Genomic DNA, 14984 nt, shown 5'->3' on the forward strand with positions numbered 1-14984 from the left:
TACCCACTACCGCGTATTGATGATTTATTTTATCAGCTTCAGGATGCTAGGGTATTCTCGAAGATTGATTTGACATCGAGGTACCATCAGTTGAAGATCTGGGCTTAAGATATTCTGAAGATGGCTTTCAGGACCCGCTATGGTCACTATGAGTTCTTGTGATGTCTTTTGGGCTGATCAATGTCCCAGCAGCTTTCATGCACTTGATGAACAATGTGTTTCAGTTGTACCTTAATTCATTCGTCATTATGTTTATTTGTGATATATTGGTATACTCTCGCATCCGGGAGGATCATGAGCGACAATTGGGGATCGTGCTCCAGACCTTGAGGGAGAAGAATTTATATGCTAAATTCTTCAAGTGTAAATTTTGGCTTGATTTGGTGGAATTCTTGGGCCACGTAGCGTCCAGTGAGGGGATTGAGGTGGATCCAAAAAAGATTGAGGGTGTTCAGAGTTGGCTCTGACCTTCTACCGCTACTGAGATCTAGAGTTTCCTTAGGTTGGCTAGGTATTATCACCATTTTGTTGAGGGGTTCTCATCTATAGCAGTCCCACTGACTAGACTAAACCCAGAAGGGTGCCCTATTCATATGGTCTGACGAGTGTGAGGAGAGCTTTTAAAAGCTCACGACTGCTTTGACTACAACTCCACTTCTAGTTTTACATTCGGCATCAGGTTCTTATACAGTCTATTGTGATGCTTCACGGATTGGCATTAGGTGTGTGATGATGTAGGAGGGTAGAGCGATTTCTTATGCTTCATGTTAGTTGAAGCCTCATGAGAAGAACCACCTAGTGTGCGATTTATAGTTAGCAGCCATTGTGCACACGCTCAAGATTTGGAGGAACTATCTTTACAGCGTGTCTTGTGAGGTGTTCACGGATCACATGAGTCTACAACACTTATTCAAGCAAAAGGATCTGAACTTTAGGCAACGAAGGTGGTTAGAACTACTAAAGGACTATGATATCACCATTCTTTATCATCCTAGGAAGGCTAATATGGTGGCTAATGCTTTGAGTAAGATGGCTGAGAGCATGGGTAGTCTTGCTTTTATCCTAGCTGGGGAGAGACCGTTAGCTTTGTATGTTTAGGCTTTGGCCAAGAGGTATATGAGGTTGGATGTTTCGGAGCTTAGCCGGGTTCTTGCTAGTATGGTTCCATGGTCTTCTTTGTTAGAGCGCATCAAGGCATATCAGTATAATGATCCCCACTTGTTTGTCCTTAAAGACACAGTACGGCACTGTGATACCAAGGAGGTAACTATTGGTGATGATGGGGTGTAAAGACTTCATGGACGGATTTGTGTGCCCAATGTGGATTGGTTGCAGGAGCTAATTCTTGAGGAGGCCCATAGTTCGCATTATTCCATTTATCTGGGCATCATGAAGATGTACCATGATTTGAAGCAACAATACTGGTGTAGAATAATGAAGAAATATATAGTGGAGTATGTGGCTCGACGTCTGAACTGCCAGTAGGTTAAGCACGAGCATCAGAGACCGGGTAATTTGCTTTAGAGACTTGATATTCTGGAGTGGGAGTGGGAGCATATCACTATGGATTTTGTAGTTGGACTTCCACGGACCTTGAGGATATTTGATGCAGTGTGGGTCATTATGGACAGACTGACCAATTCTGCACACTTTATTCCAGTCATGACTACCTACTCTTCAAAGCAACTGGCTCAGATTTATTTTTGTGAGATTATTCGCATTCATGGTGTGCCGGTGTATATTAACTCGGATCTAGGCACGCAGTTCACATTATATTTTTAGAGAGATGTGTAGCATGATTTGGGCACATAGATCGAGTTAAGTACTACATTTCATCCACTGACGGACAGGCAGTCCGAGCGCACTATTTAGATCTTGGACGACATGTTATGTGCCTGTGTTATTGATTTCGGGGGCTCGTGGGATCAGTTTCTACCTCTAGCATAGTTCACCTACAACAACAATTATAAGTCAAGCATCCATATGGCTCCTTATAAGACCTTATAAGGGAGGTGATGTCGTTTTCCGGTTGGTTGGTTTAAGCTTGGGGAGGCTAGGTTGTTGGGCACTGATTTGGTCTGCGATGCTTTGGAGAAGGTGAAGTTTATTCAGGAGCAGTTTTGTACAGACCAAGCAAAAGAGTTATGTTAATATGAGGGCTCGTGATGTGGCATTCATGGTGGGTGAAAGGGTTCTACTCAGAGTTTCGCTCATGAAGGGTGTGATGAGGTTCAGAAAGAAGGGCAAGTTGAGCCCTCGGTACATTAGTCCTTTTTAGGTTTTAGAGAGAGTTGGTGAGGTGGCCTATAGACTTGCATTTCCACCTAGCTTATCAGGAGTTCACTCGGTGTTCCATGTTTCCATGCTTCGAAAGTATTATAGTGATCCGTCACATGTGTTAGATTTCAGCTCCATGCAGTTGAACAAGGATTAGACCTATGTTGAGGAGCCGGTGGCTATTTTGGACAGGCATGTCCGAAAGTTGAAGTCGAATATCATAGCATCAATGAAGCTTCAATGGAGAGGTCAACTGGTCGAGGAGGTGAATTGGGAGACCGAACATGATACGCGGAGCCTATATCCCCACCTTTTTAGCACTTAAGGTATGCCTCTATACTCATCCGAGGACGAACGTTTATTTAAGAGGGGGAGAATATAATAACCCGACCGGTTGTTTTGAGTATTTTAGCCTCGTTTCCCCTATTTGATGTTTTACTTATGTGTACTTGTGGTTATGTGACTTGCGGGGATGGTTGGTTTGGTCTCCCGGAGGTTTTGGATTGATTTAGGATACTTAGTCCCTTGGTTGGAGGTTTAAGGTGTAAGAGTTGACTAGAGTTTAACTTTTGTGTGGACGACTCCAGAATGATATTTTGATGGCTTTGATAGCTTATGATAATTTTGGACTTAGACGTATGTCCGTACTTGGATTTGGAGATTCCTAGGTTGATTTGGTTCTATTTGGCGGAAGTTGAAAAGTTGAAGGTTTAGAAGGTCTACAGGTTTGACTGAGAGTTGACCTTGTTGATATCGGGTTTGGATTATGGTTTCGGGAGTTTTAATAAGTCTTTTGTGTCATTTGTGACTTGCATGCAAAATTTTAGGTCATTCCGAGTTAATTTGATATGGTTCGGTTTGAGTTTTGGAAGTTGAAAGTTCATTAGTTCATTAAGCTTAAATTGAGATGCAATTGGTAGTTTTGATGTTGCTTGGTGTTATTTGAGGCTTGAGTAGGTCCGTGTTATGATTTAGAATTGGTTGGTGTGATAGGACAGGGTCCCAGGGGCCTCGAGTTAGTTTTGGATGAGTTTCGGTTCTTTTTCCCTTGTTTTGGAATGTTATTTGGCTAGTGACTAGTTTCCTTCTTCGCGATCGTGACATGGTGTTGATACCCAATTTTTCCCTCATATTTTTTCAAATAGTATATATACTTTCAGATATCATTTTGTATCATTACTTAATTTACAAGAGTTATACAAGTATTTTCTATAATATTTCACAATTTTTAAAGCTTTTAAATTGATTTTCTTGCATTTAAATTACTTGAATATGTATTATTTACCCTTTAAATTATTTGTGATGATTTAATAATCCAAGTTCATTATTTATATCTACATATATGTTTTATAATATTTTACTTCATTTCATTTAATTATCTTTGTATTTTTTGAGCCATTTACATAATTTTACAATAATAGCCTATTATATGCATAATTATATTTATTACATTATTCATGCTAAAATAGCATTTTTATATTTTTATAATGTTAAGTTATTATTGTCAATCATTTTATTGCACAAGTAATATTTTATTATCTATTAATTAGTTTTTGTAAATTATGTTTTAAACAATTTTTGTGTATTTAATTATTAGCCCATTATAGAGCTAATTTGCGGACCAAAAACCTTGGCCCAATACCCTTTAACCTAGCACCAGCAACCCACTATCCTATACCCATCTCCTGACCCGCCCCACTTCCTTTTAATCATGACCATTGATCTTAGATGATCAACGGCCCATAATAACCTTTCACATTTCCTTATATCCCCTTAACCTAAACCCTAGGGACATTCCCACCTAAACAGCGGCCTCTAAAGCCCCTCCATCCCACTCGTCTTTGAGGAGCCCTAGCCGTCATACCCTCAAATCCTCTCCGAATCTGGCCCTGATATGGAATATTTTTGTGATTCTCTTACCTTATTCTGCTACTACTCATGCGTTCATGGTGTTACTTGATATTTACCTAACTTTGGTAAACGCTACCTGCAAGACGGGCCTGATTTAGCTCTATTTTTGTAAATATTTGGCCGATGTTTCATCTATATATACTCTACAATGAACGATTCTCGCATTTCCGACCAGATTCATGGCCATTGGACTCAACTAGGGTTTGAAATTTCGATTTCCCCTTTACCGGTTCTATTACTCATTCCATGTGATACTCTTTCCTTATTTTGTGATTGATTAATTGTTTTCCATGTTTGCTTTCTTGATTCTACCACTATATAACCCCTTCCTAATTTCCCCTTTAGAGATACTTTAATCACCTTAAGAACTATCCCCTCACTCTCACTTATTCGATATTATCCTGAAATTGAGCTCTTGGCCGGCTGAAAGTCAAGGCCACCATATTCTGTTAACCTTCTTCCAGTGCAAGCACTGCTCGGGGTCCGTTTTGAGGCTCTTGTGAACTCTGAAGCACTGGAGGTTTGGGGTTTTTCATTACTCTCCTGCAATTGTTCTATTCCTGATATTTTGAGTCTCTCGTTCTTTATACGTTTGTTTGCAAACTGGCAATATGATTATACGCCAACTTTGTTTTATCTTCCTCTTCGTAATTTTTCATCCGGATTCGAGTACGTTATCTTGATTAGAAGGTTCTCTGGATTATGACACTTGTTTGAAGTTGTTATGTTGATAAATGTTTGCTGCCTCGTATTGAATGTTTAATATTGTCTCAATTTTAACATTTACCTTGAGATTACAAGGGATTACTATCTGCCTAGAATTTGTCTTAATTGGTTTCTGAATCCTTTGTATAGGCTCTACTGTTGTCCTTATTTACATGAATCTTTTCTTTAATCAAACATGTAACTTTAAGAATTGTAATGTGGTATTTAGCAAACTCTGTGCTCTTTAGTATTGCCTAGGTTCCAGTCGAATTCTAATGCACTTGCTTTTTCTGTATTATGCCTGGTCGACTGATTTAAGTTTTGAAATCTGTCTGCTCTACTTGATCCTAATTTGACAATCTCTTCTACCATGATAATTCTGAACTTGGGAATCTCTATGTTGTACTTAACACAATTAAGATTCTTATTAGCTGCTATAGATTATGCATGTCTACTTGCTTACTGTGTGTAATAGTCCTCCTTTGACTATGGCTCTATCAGACCTTCCTAACTTAGATTCATAGTTTTAAAATCCCTTTGGACTAATTTTGGAACTATGATCTACCTTAGACCCACTTTGGGCAGCTTAATATGTGCATCTTGTGTATGCTTACCTTGTAAACTCTAAGTGGCGTGTTTCCTCAACTCTCATGATATTATGCCTATCTTTAGCATGTCCTCACCTACTTAATGATTTAACCCATGTTATTAGTTTGCCATGTCAAATTTACCATGTTGAGATTGAATTTATTTCATGCTCCTTACTTAATCAAATATGTCACATCTTGCTTCTAAATGACCATGTGTTCATGAATTCTGCTAAATGTCACACAATCATGTCGCTATGAGGTGTTGCTTTAAAACTGTTTAGTTGATTTCCATGTGTGGTCCATTAATTTGTTTAGTAGAGTGGTCAATATTCTTTCCATGCTTTAATTGAATTGTCATATCATGTTTTAAATTCTCATAGTCAATCTATTCTTACTTGTGTTAGTCTATCCTTACACGCCTTAAATGATTTTGTTAACACTTGTTCTACATCTTCCTTGGTATTTTGCTCTTATGCTTTAGTTGAAGTTGTTGCCTCTTTCATTGTTACATGTTATCTCTTCCATTGTTGATATTCATCATTATTTGAAGTCATTATTACGTGTTATCTTTTCCGTTGTTGATTTATCATTAATTGAAGTCATTGTTACATATTATCTCTTCCATTGTGAGTTTATTCTTATTTAATATCGTGGTTACACAATTATCTCTCTCATTGTTGAGTTATTGGTATTGAAGTTGAGAAAGTCGTTATCACATTGAGGCGAAGTTGTTAATTGTTGAGATATCCTTCTTGTGAGAAATTTACATTCATTGTTATTATTGATATTCTTGTACACATTGTGATTGAGCCATGGGCTATTGTTGTGAAAATATTGATATTGTTGATTATTGGCAAGTTGTGATATATGGGCACTCGTGGTGCAAGTTGTTATTGTAATGTGTTATCGATGCGCATGCGACGGTAAAAGGATAGGGGTTAATGTGCATGTGGCGACATAAGGTAGGACTTATGTGCGTGTTGCTTGTAAGGCAATTACTTGAAGCCACACGGCATCATAAGGTGGGCTAAAGTGCGTGTAGCTATTTCAGAAAAATTATTTTCAAGGTTATTTAAATGTAAGGCTCACGCGGCGGTATAAGGAAACATTATGATTGAAATTGAGGAATGTGAATACGAGGTGGTACCTCGGTTATGATTCTTGTTGTATACGAGACAGCGCCTCTGTTGTAATTCTTATTATATATAAGGCAGTACCTCGGTTACGATTCTTGTTGTATACGAGGTGGTACCTTATTTGTGATTCTTGTTTTTTATCTCATGTTGTAAAGAGTTATTGGTGAAACATTTCTTGTTGCTTTTATTCGTCCTTGTCTTATTAGTTTGGATCCGTATTTGACTATGGTGGTTCTCTTTAATTGCTTCCCTTATGTTATATTTATGCTTACAACTCCGGAATTAGTCTATGATATTAACTTGTTTCGTATCAGTTATTTCTCCGCCTCCCATTACTTCTCGTTATTATGTTTTCATTCTGTTTATTATGTCCTAGTAGATGTCTTGACCTGGACTCGTTACTACTATACCGAGGTTAGGCTTAATACTTACTAGGTACCATTGTGGTATACTCATACTACGCTTCTGCACATATTCTTGCGTTGATCCAGGTACGCCTGCTCGTGTTGGACGTTAGTGTTGATTGTAGCTGTTTGCCAGAGACTTCAAAGTATACTTGCTCGGTGTCCGTAGGCCTCGGAGTCACCTTCTATTATCCTTATTATATTGTCGTTTCCTTTATTAGACCATGTTGTAGTGGGTTTTTTTGGAACATAATGTAGAATCTTATGATTCACTCTCACCGGGTTTTGGGAGCATTGTAGTTGTGTTTTCAGTTATCGGGATATTTATGAGAATTATTATTTTATATCATGTCTTAGCTTTTATTTCTGTCATAATCTCTCATTGTTAGGCTTGCCTGGTCTTAGAGACTAGGTGCCATCACGACATCCTAAGGAGGAAAAATTTGAGTCGTGACACCCGATCGCGATGTGTACACCTGGGCAGACCACTTAAGTACTCTATTTCGAGGGTTTTGGTTATTTTATCACATTTTGAGTTATAAAGCTTGAATTTGGGCGATTTTGGAGGAGATTTTCACGATTTGAATTGGGGTAAGTATTTTTTGACTCAGATTTATTTATTATTCATTATCCCAACCTTGAACTTAACTATTGATTGGTGAATCAAATTGAAGAAAAATTGGGGATCTCAGTAAAAACTTTTCTAAAGTAAAAATTGATGATTTGAAGGTCGATTTGAGTTCGGAATTAGATGAAACAAATATATTTGGAATCGTATTGGAATGGGTGTTCGGAATTTGTGAGTTTTCTCGGGTTTCGGGATGCGGGTCCGGGGTTGACGTTTTGGGTTGGCTTTGCATAATTGAACAAAGATCGTAGTTTTATCATTTGGGCTTATTTTCTATGGCTTTTATTGATATTATTAAGTTTTTTTGGCAAGATTCAAGCCGTCCGGAGGTTGAAACACACAGAAAGGGCTTCTTAGAGTATTATTTGCTTAGCTTGTTTGTGGTAAGTATCTTGCCTAATATTGTGTAGGAGAAATTACCCTTAACATTTGGCCGAATTTGCTTTATTTATGCTATGTGAAACGACGTGCACATAAGGTGACGAGTGTATACACGGGCATATGTGTAGTAATTGACCGGATTAGACCTAGCTATTAATATGCCTTGAATTGGGGTTGTGTTTTTGTTTGAAACATGTTTTATTGTTTTTCACTCGCCGTACTCTTATGCTATTGTTATGATTTTTGTACATATTGTTGTTGAGCCGATGGCTATATCTGGTTGTGATTTTGGTATTGTTGTTTTGGTGATATTATGGCACTTGGGCACATATTGTGTGGGCTGATTGTTGTGTTGTGAATGAGATACGCATGTGGCGACATAAGGGTGGCATTCCATTATTTATGTGCATTCGGCGAGATAAGGGTGGTTATTTATGTGCATGCAGCGACATAAGGATGGCATTCCATTGATAATGTGCATGCAGCGACATAAGGGTGGCTTGTCGGGGATTGTTATGAGATATATCGGGGGTGATTCTTTCTATTATTCATGTGTTGGAAAGGAGGGTTGATGTTTTGATCAAATTCTTGTTTTAGTTAAATGAATTTCCCTTGCGTTTTTATGAGTTGTTAGTGGAATTTGATATGTCATTACGTGGGCCAATCCCATCGATATTATGTTGTCATAGGCGGATTATTTTACATTGAGTTGTTGTTGCATATTCTTCAAGGTTGTAAATATTTGTTCTATTAAGCTTTTCGTTGTCCGTTCTATATTGATATCTTGCACAGGTTGTTTTGACTAGTGAGTGTCTGGACTTGAAACTCGTCACTACTCCACCGAGGTTAGTCTTGATACTTACTTGGTACCGATTGTGGTGTAGTCATACTATGCTTATGCATATTTTTTGTTTGCAAATCCAGGTACCTCCAATCGTGCTGGTCACTAAAGAGTCGATCCAGAACTGAGGAGATTTCAAGGTATACATGTTTTTCCGCTCGCAAGTCTTAGAGTCACCTTCTATTATTTCCTTACTATCGTATATTTTATTCCAAATAGTGTTGTAGTTTGAGATTTTTTGTGTACTCTATGTAGATCTTATGACTCGGTATTACGTGGTTTTGGGATGTATGACTATTGTATTCATTTTACGGCTATGTTATGGCAGTTTTCAGCTTTTATTGAATAGATAAGTTGTTTTTATTTTATCTCATCATGTGTTAGGCTTACCTAGTCTTAGAGAATAGGTGTCATCACGATCCTTATGGTGAGACGTTGGGTCGTAACTGATAGGCATGAGAGTATCGCAAAGGCAACTTCTACTATCTATCCAAAGGTACCCCATTGTTTCTGTATTTTCCACATCTCGAACAACATTAAGGCAAAGTTCAAGAAGAGTCATAACTAACTTGCGCAAATATTATTCAAAATGGCCAAAGCATACATAATTGGCGAGTTTAATTATCAAATAGAAGAGATTGAAACAATTGATAAGAGGGTGCAGGAATATCCCTTTGATGTTGGATATGACAAATGGTCGAAAGCACATTCAAAAGTTAACACAACAACAATAATGACATCTAACATTGTTGAATCCATGAATTCAGCAAATAAGTCTGCAAGAGATCTCCGAGTAACTTTGTTGCTAGATTTCATGACAAATTTAATTAAGGAGTGGAACGACAGTAACAAAAAGCTCGCAACAGAAACATTTATAAAGCTTGGATAGAAGTATGAAGATATGCTAGAAGAAAACTTTATTTCTGCACGAAAGATGACGGTATAATTTTCATGACCATACTTATTACATACATTTCAGTTTGTATGATATTACGCAAGAACAGTTTATGTTATAATTTTTATATAGCACAGATAAATCTATTTTAATGTAATGACCTGACCGGTCGTTTTACTTTCTAAAACCCTGTTCCCCTAAATATGACTTACCGTACATGCTTTTACTATTTTATAACTTGCGGGGATGGTTAGTTCGGGATTTGGAAGGGTTCGGGTTGAAATCGGAACACTTGGTTCCTTAAGGTTGGCTTGAAAAGCCAAGTTTGACTTCGGTCAACATTTTGAGTAAACAACCTCAGAATCATGATTTGATGGTTCCAATAGGTTCGTATGATAATTTCGGACTTGGGCGTATGTTCGGATCGGGTTTTGGATGACTCGGGAGCGTTTTGGCGCCTAATAGTGAAAGTCGTTCCTTGAAGGTTTTAGGAATTCTTTAAATTTGGTTTGGAGCGAGTTTTGGTGATATCGAGGTCAAAACAGAATTCCGAGATCGGAAATAGTTTCGTAATGTCATTTAAGACTTGCACGCAAAATTTGATGTCATTCAGGGTAGTCTAAGTATGTTTCGGCACATTGTAAGTAAATTGAAGAACTTGAAGTTTCTAAGTTTGAATCAATTGGTTTTGGGGTGCGATTCTTAGTTTTATTATTGTTTCGGGCCTTCCGAGAGTTTGAGCGAGTCTGTTTTATGATTCCAGAGTTGTGGGTATGTTCGGGCGGGGCCCCGAGTGTCGATCGGACGAGGCTCGGACCAAGTTAGAAATTGGGAGTCAAAGCTGAAGCTCCAGCTGCTGTCATAATCGCACCTGCGCTTGGCCAGCCGCAAGTGTGAGCCCCATGATCGCAGAAGCGTCCCAGCATAGGCTACCCAGCCATCGCAGAAGCAGAAAAAGGACCGCACCTGCGAAAGCGCAGGTGCGAAGGCAGGCATCGCAGGAGCGAGAGATGTCGCAGATGCGCTTCATTGGTCGATGATGCGTGGCCGCAAGTGCGATCACCTGGGCGCAGAAGCGATATGAGGCAGCCTGGCCTTGGTCCGCACCTGCGCGAGTTTTTCTGCAGAAGTGGAATCGCAGGTGCGCTAATTGAACCGCATGTGCGGAAATCGCTGAAAGGCTGTGATGTTTTAAATCGGAATTTGAGCACTTTTTGCTCACTTCTTACTCTTCTTGGGGGCGATTTTGGAGCTGGTTAGAGAGGGGATTTCCACCAACTAGTTGAGGTAAGTAATTTTTATCAAATGTGAGTTAAATACATAGATTATGGGTAGATTATAACATGTAAATTAGTAAAAATTACGAGTTTAGGTGAAAATCTAGGTTTTTGATAAAAATATGATTTAACCACAAAATTTATTAATATATTTGAGTTCATGAGGTTATGGGTAACAACTTTTTTCAAAATTTTCGGAATCCGGGCATGTGGGCCTGGGAGGTGAATTTTAGGAATCTTACAATTTGGGTTAGGTAATCACTACAATAGTGGAGATATGAACTTTTGAGCATAGATTGATCGATTTTTTTAATGTTTGGCTAGTTCTGAGTCGTTTGGCATCAAATTTGGAGGTTTGAGCGCATTCTTGAATCGGGAAGTAAGCCTTGATATGAGATAAGCCTCTTTGCTAACCTTGTAAGAGGGAATTTAACCCCATAGGTAAACGTAATCAATATGTACTTCTATTTGTGGGGGGCTACGTACGCACGATGTGACGAGAGTCCGTGCGTAGCTACTACTCATGCTTATGTCCGGGTAGATTTAGGTTTACACCATGCTTTGTTGATACCGTTATTTGGTTATGCTTACTAGTTGTTGGATTAAAGTGGAAGTTGAAGGTCCCAATATTTAAAGCCCAAGTTAAATTTCGTATATTTAAAAAAGAATTGAGAAATACTACGATGAGTTGAGAAATTTTATGTTCAACCGCTTCTCAAATATATTACGCGAGCGGGGTAAACTTTCACTACTCTCATGGGAGCGGGTCATTAGCCTCGGCAGGATTTATTAATATATTATATGGTTCGGGCCGTTCGACCCTCAGTAGTGCACAGTATATTATTATATATATTTGGATCGGGCCGTACGTCATCGGCATAACTCGTGCGTAGCGACACCAAAATTCCTTCTTATTTAATAATGTTTCATAGATTTGAAAGGTGAAAGGAATAGATGCGAGAAATGGTTTGACTTTTATTTGAAAGGAGGATTTACTTACTTACTTATTGTTTTTAGCGCCATTATTATTGTATATTACCTGCTTTACACAGTATTATATTTTTGGCCCTTAGTAAGTGTCGAAGTCGACCCCTCGTCACTACTTCTTCGAGGTTAGGCTAAATACTTACTGGGTACACGTTGTTTACATACTCACGCTACACTTCTGCACTTGATGTGCATGATCTAAGACAGGTGCATCTGGATACCAGTCCGGCGTGCACGTTTGACTTCTAGCTCGAGACTACACGGTGAGCTGCCCTTCCGAGCCGTTCAGCAGCAGCCGAAATCTCTCTTTTGGATTTATATTTCTGTCTATTTCCTCGTGACAGTCATCTAGTATTATGTTATATATTCTGTTAGTAGACCACATACTTGTGACACCAGGTCTTGGTACATGCACTAGTGGACTTATGATTTTGAATTTGGTTACATGATTACGATTAGTACTTGTTGTTTCCGTTAAATTACGTAACATTTGCAAATTTTTAAATCCTTTTTAACAAATGAGGAAATGTTTTTCCCCTTAGTAAATTTATTTAAACGGAAAATCATTAGTTTGATTAGTGTTAGCTTGCGTGACAATGGTGTTGGGCGCCATCACAGCCTATATTGGAATTGGGTCGTGACATTTAATAATGTAGGTAAAGCCATTGAATAATTTAGTGTATACAGTATATATGATGGAGGTAGCAGATATGTTGTCTGTATGGAGGAAAGAAAGTGTAGTTGCAGAAGATTTCAATTGGATGAACTTCCATGTCCGTATTTTTTGGCAATTATTAAGAAATTCAATATGGATCCATATCAATACTGCTCAATATACTACTAAAAGGAATACTTGTTTAAGACTTATGAAGAATCAGTGTATCATATACCTGATGAAACTACATGGAAGATCTCTACAGAAATCTCAAAGTATGAGTTGCTACCACCCAAAGGGAAGATCAATCAGGGAAGGCCACAGAAATCGAGATACAAAAAATCACATGAAAAAAAAATCCAAGCGATCAAAAGTTACATGTGAAATATGTGGACAAGAGGGTCACATCCGTAAAACGTGCAGGAATCCTCCAAAGAGCACTTAACATACATTTAATGTCTTAGAAATTTTTATAGTATCAAATTGTTTTATTGGATTACTGTTATAATGTTACTTATATATACTTTTCTGGAATAGTGTTCAAAAGTATATTGGCCTTATATATCTCAGCTTCTTTTCTTTTATTTCAATCAATTTATCAGTTAATGAGATGATGTGCTAATATATCAGACTGTTTTATGAGAGAGAATACCATTATCCTAATTATTCCAAATTGTCTTGGTATTCTATAGTATATACCATCATTACTATTATTCCCCATATTGTTGATGTGCCACTATTCTTCATATTCTCTATAGAATACCACGATTATTGATATTCATAGGGGTCTTTGGTATACTACAAAGTATACCAGTAATACCATGATTACTGGTATGACCAGGGGTCCTGGTATACTCTGTGGTATACTAAGTTTATTGGCATTGCAAGTGGTCTTGGAATACTATGGAGTATACCATTATTCACAATCTCTGTATACTATAGAGTATACTATAATTACTGGTATTCTTAGTAGTGTTAGTATACTACAAAGTATACCATGGTTATTGGTATTTCCCCATAATGTTGGAAGAATTGACCAAGGTTTGACTTTTGGGTAAACGGGCTAAGAATCGAGTTTTAATTATTCCAATAAGTTTTTATGATGATTTTGGACATGTCCACAAAGTTTGATTAAATTCCGATAAGTTTGGGTTGTATGGTGATTGTTTTCGGTTTCGATATCGATTTGAGCATAAAGGTTACCATATTGAGCAAACGATCTTTGATTTGTGTTTCGTCTAAACCATTATATCCGTATCGTAATTTTGGAACTGTAGCAACTAAAATTATCAAGTTTCGACATCGTATGAGAAATTTATGGTCATTTTACTAAGAATTGGGTTGCTAGATTATTTCAGATTAATTATCAAATTGCCACTGAATTCGTATTTAAAAATCTGCACTATTTTTAAATATTGAAGCCAACATATCTCCTTCATTATAAGGTCAAATGGAGTGATTCAAATACCTAACATAACTAAAATTTCACGAGAAATCCATTGGAGGCATCAAAAGCGAGTTTCGGGATTGTTTTCCATAAGAAACGATAGAACAGTTGGGTGTTTTAGGCTATTAATGTTGTTGGAGTTTTTCTCATCTTGAAAGTTTGGGATTGGGAGAATTCAATGATTTTATTCAAGTTTTTCCATGGGGTAAGTGTTTTCTACTCGGTTTAGATTATATTCTGTGATTCCATTTTCGTTTTTAGCAATTGATTGATGATTTCAAAAGAGAAATTAGGGGGTTTTGTCTAAACTTTCCTAAAGTGAATTTTTGAGTTTTGAACACCGATTCGGAGTCGAAATTGAGTAAATTAGTATGGTTGGACTCGTAATTGAATGAGTTGTCAGATTTTGTGAGTTTTGTTGGGTTCCGAGGTGCGGGCCCGAGTTTGACTTTTTGTTTGCCTTTGGATAAATGTGTAAAGATTCGACCTTTATAGATTGGGTTTTCTCCTATTGCATTATTTGATGATTTTGAGTTGCTTTTGGATAGTTTCGAGCCGTTCGGAGGATGATTTGAGCGGGATAACGCTTCTAGTGTATCGATTGGGCTTGTTTTGAGGTAAGTATCTTGCCTAACTTTGTGTGGGGGAAACTACCCCTTAGGATTTCAGTTGATTGTGCTATTTGTGTTATATGAAAGCCGTGTACGCAAGGTGACGAATGGGTACATGTAACACCCCGAAAAATTTCAAAGTACTTAAGTGTAAGGCTTGGTAAAATTTACAAAGAAAATAATATTTCATGGTGTCGGACTATGCTTACGTGTTTTAGGATTATAGAAATTCTTTGCAA

This window comes from Nicotiana tomentosiformis, chromosome 1 (assembly GCF_000390325.3).
Source record: "Nicotiana tomentosiformis chromosome 1, ASM39032v3, whole genome shotgun sequence".
Classification (NCBI taxonomy): Eukaryota; Viridiplantae; Streptophyta; class Magnoliopsida; order Solanales; family Solanaceae; genus Nicotiana; species Nicotiana tomentosiformis.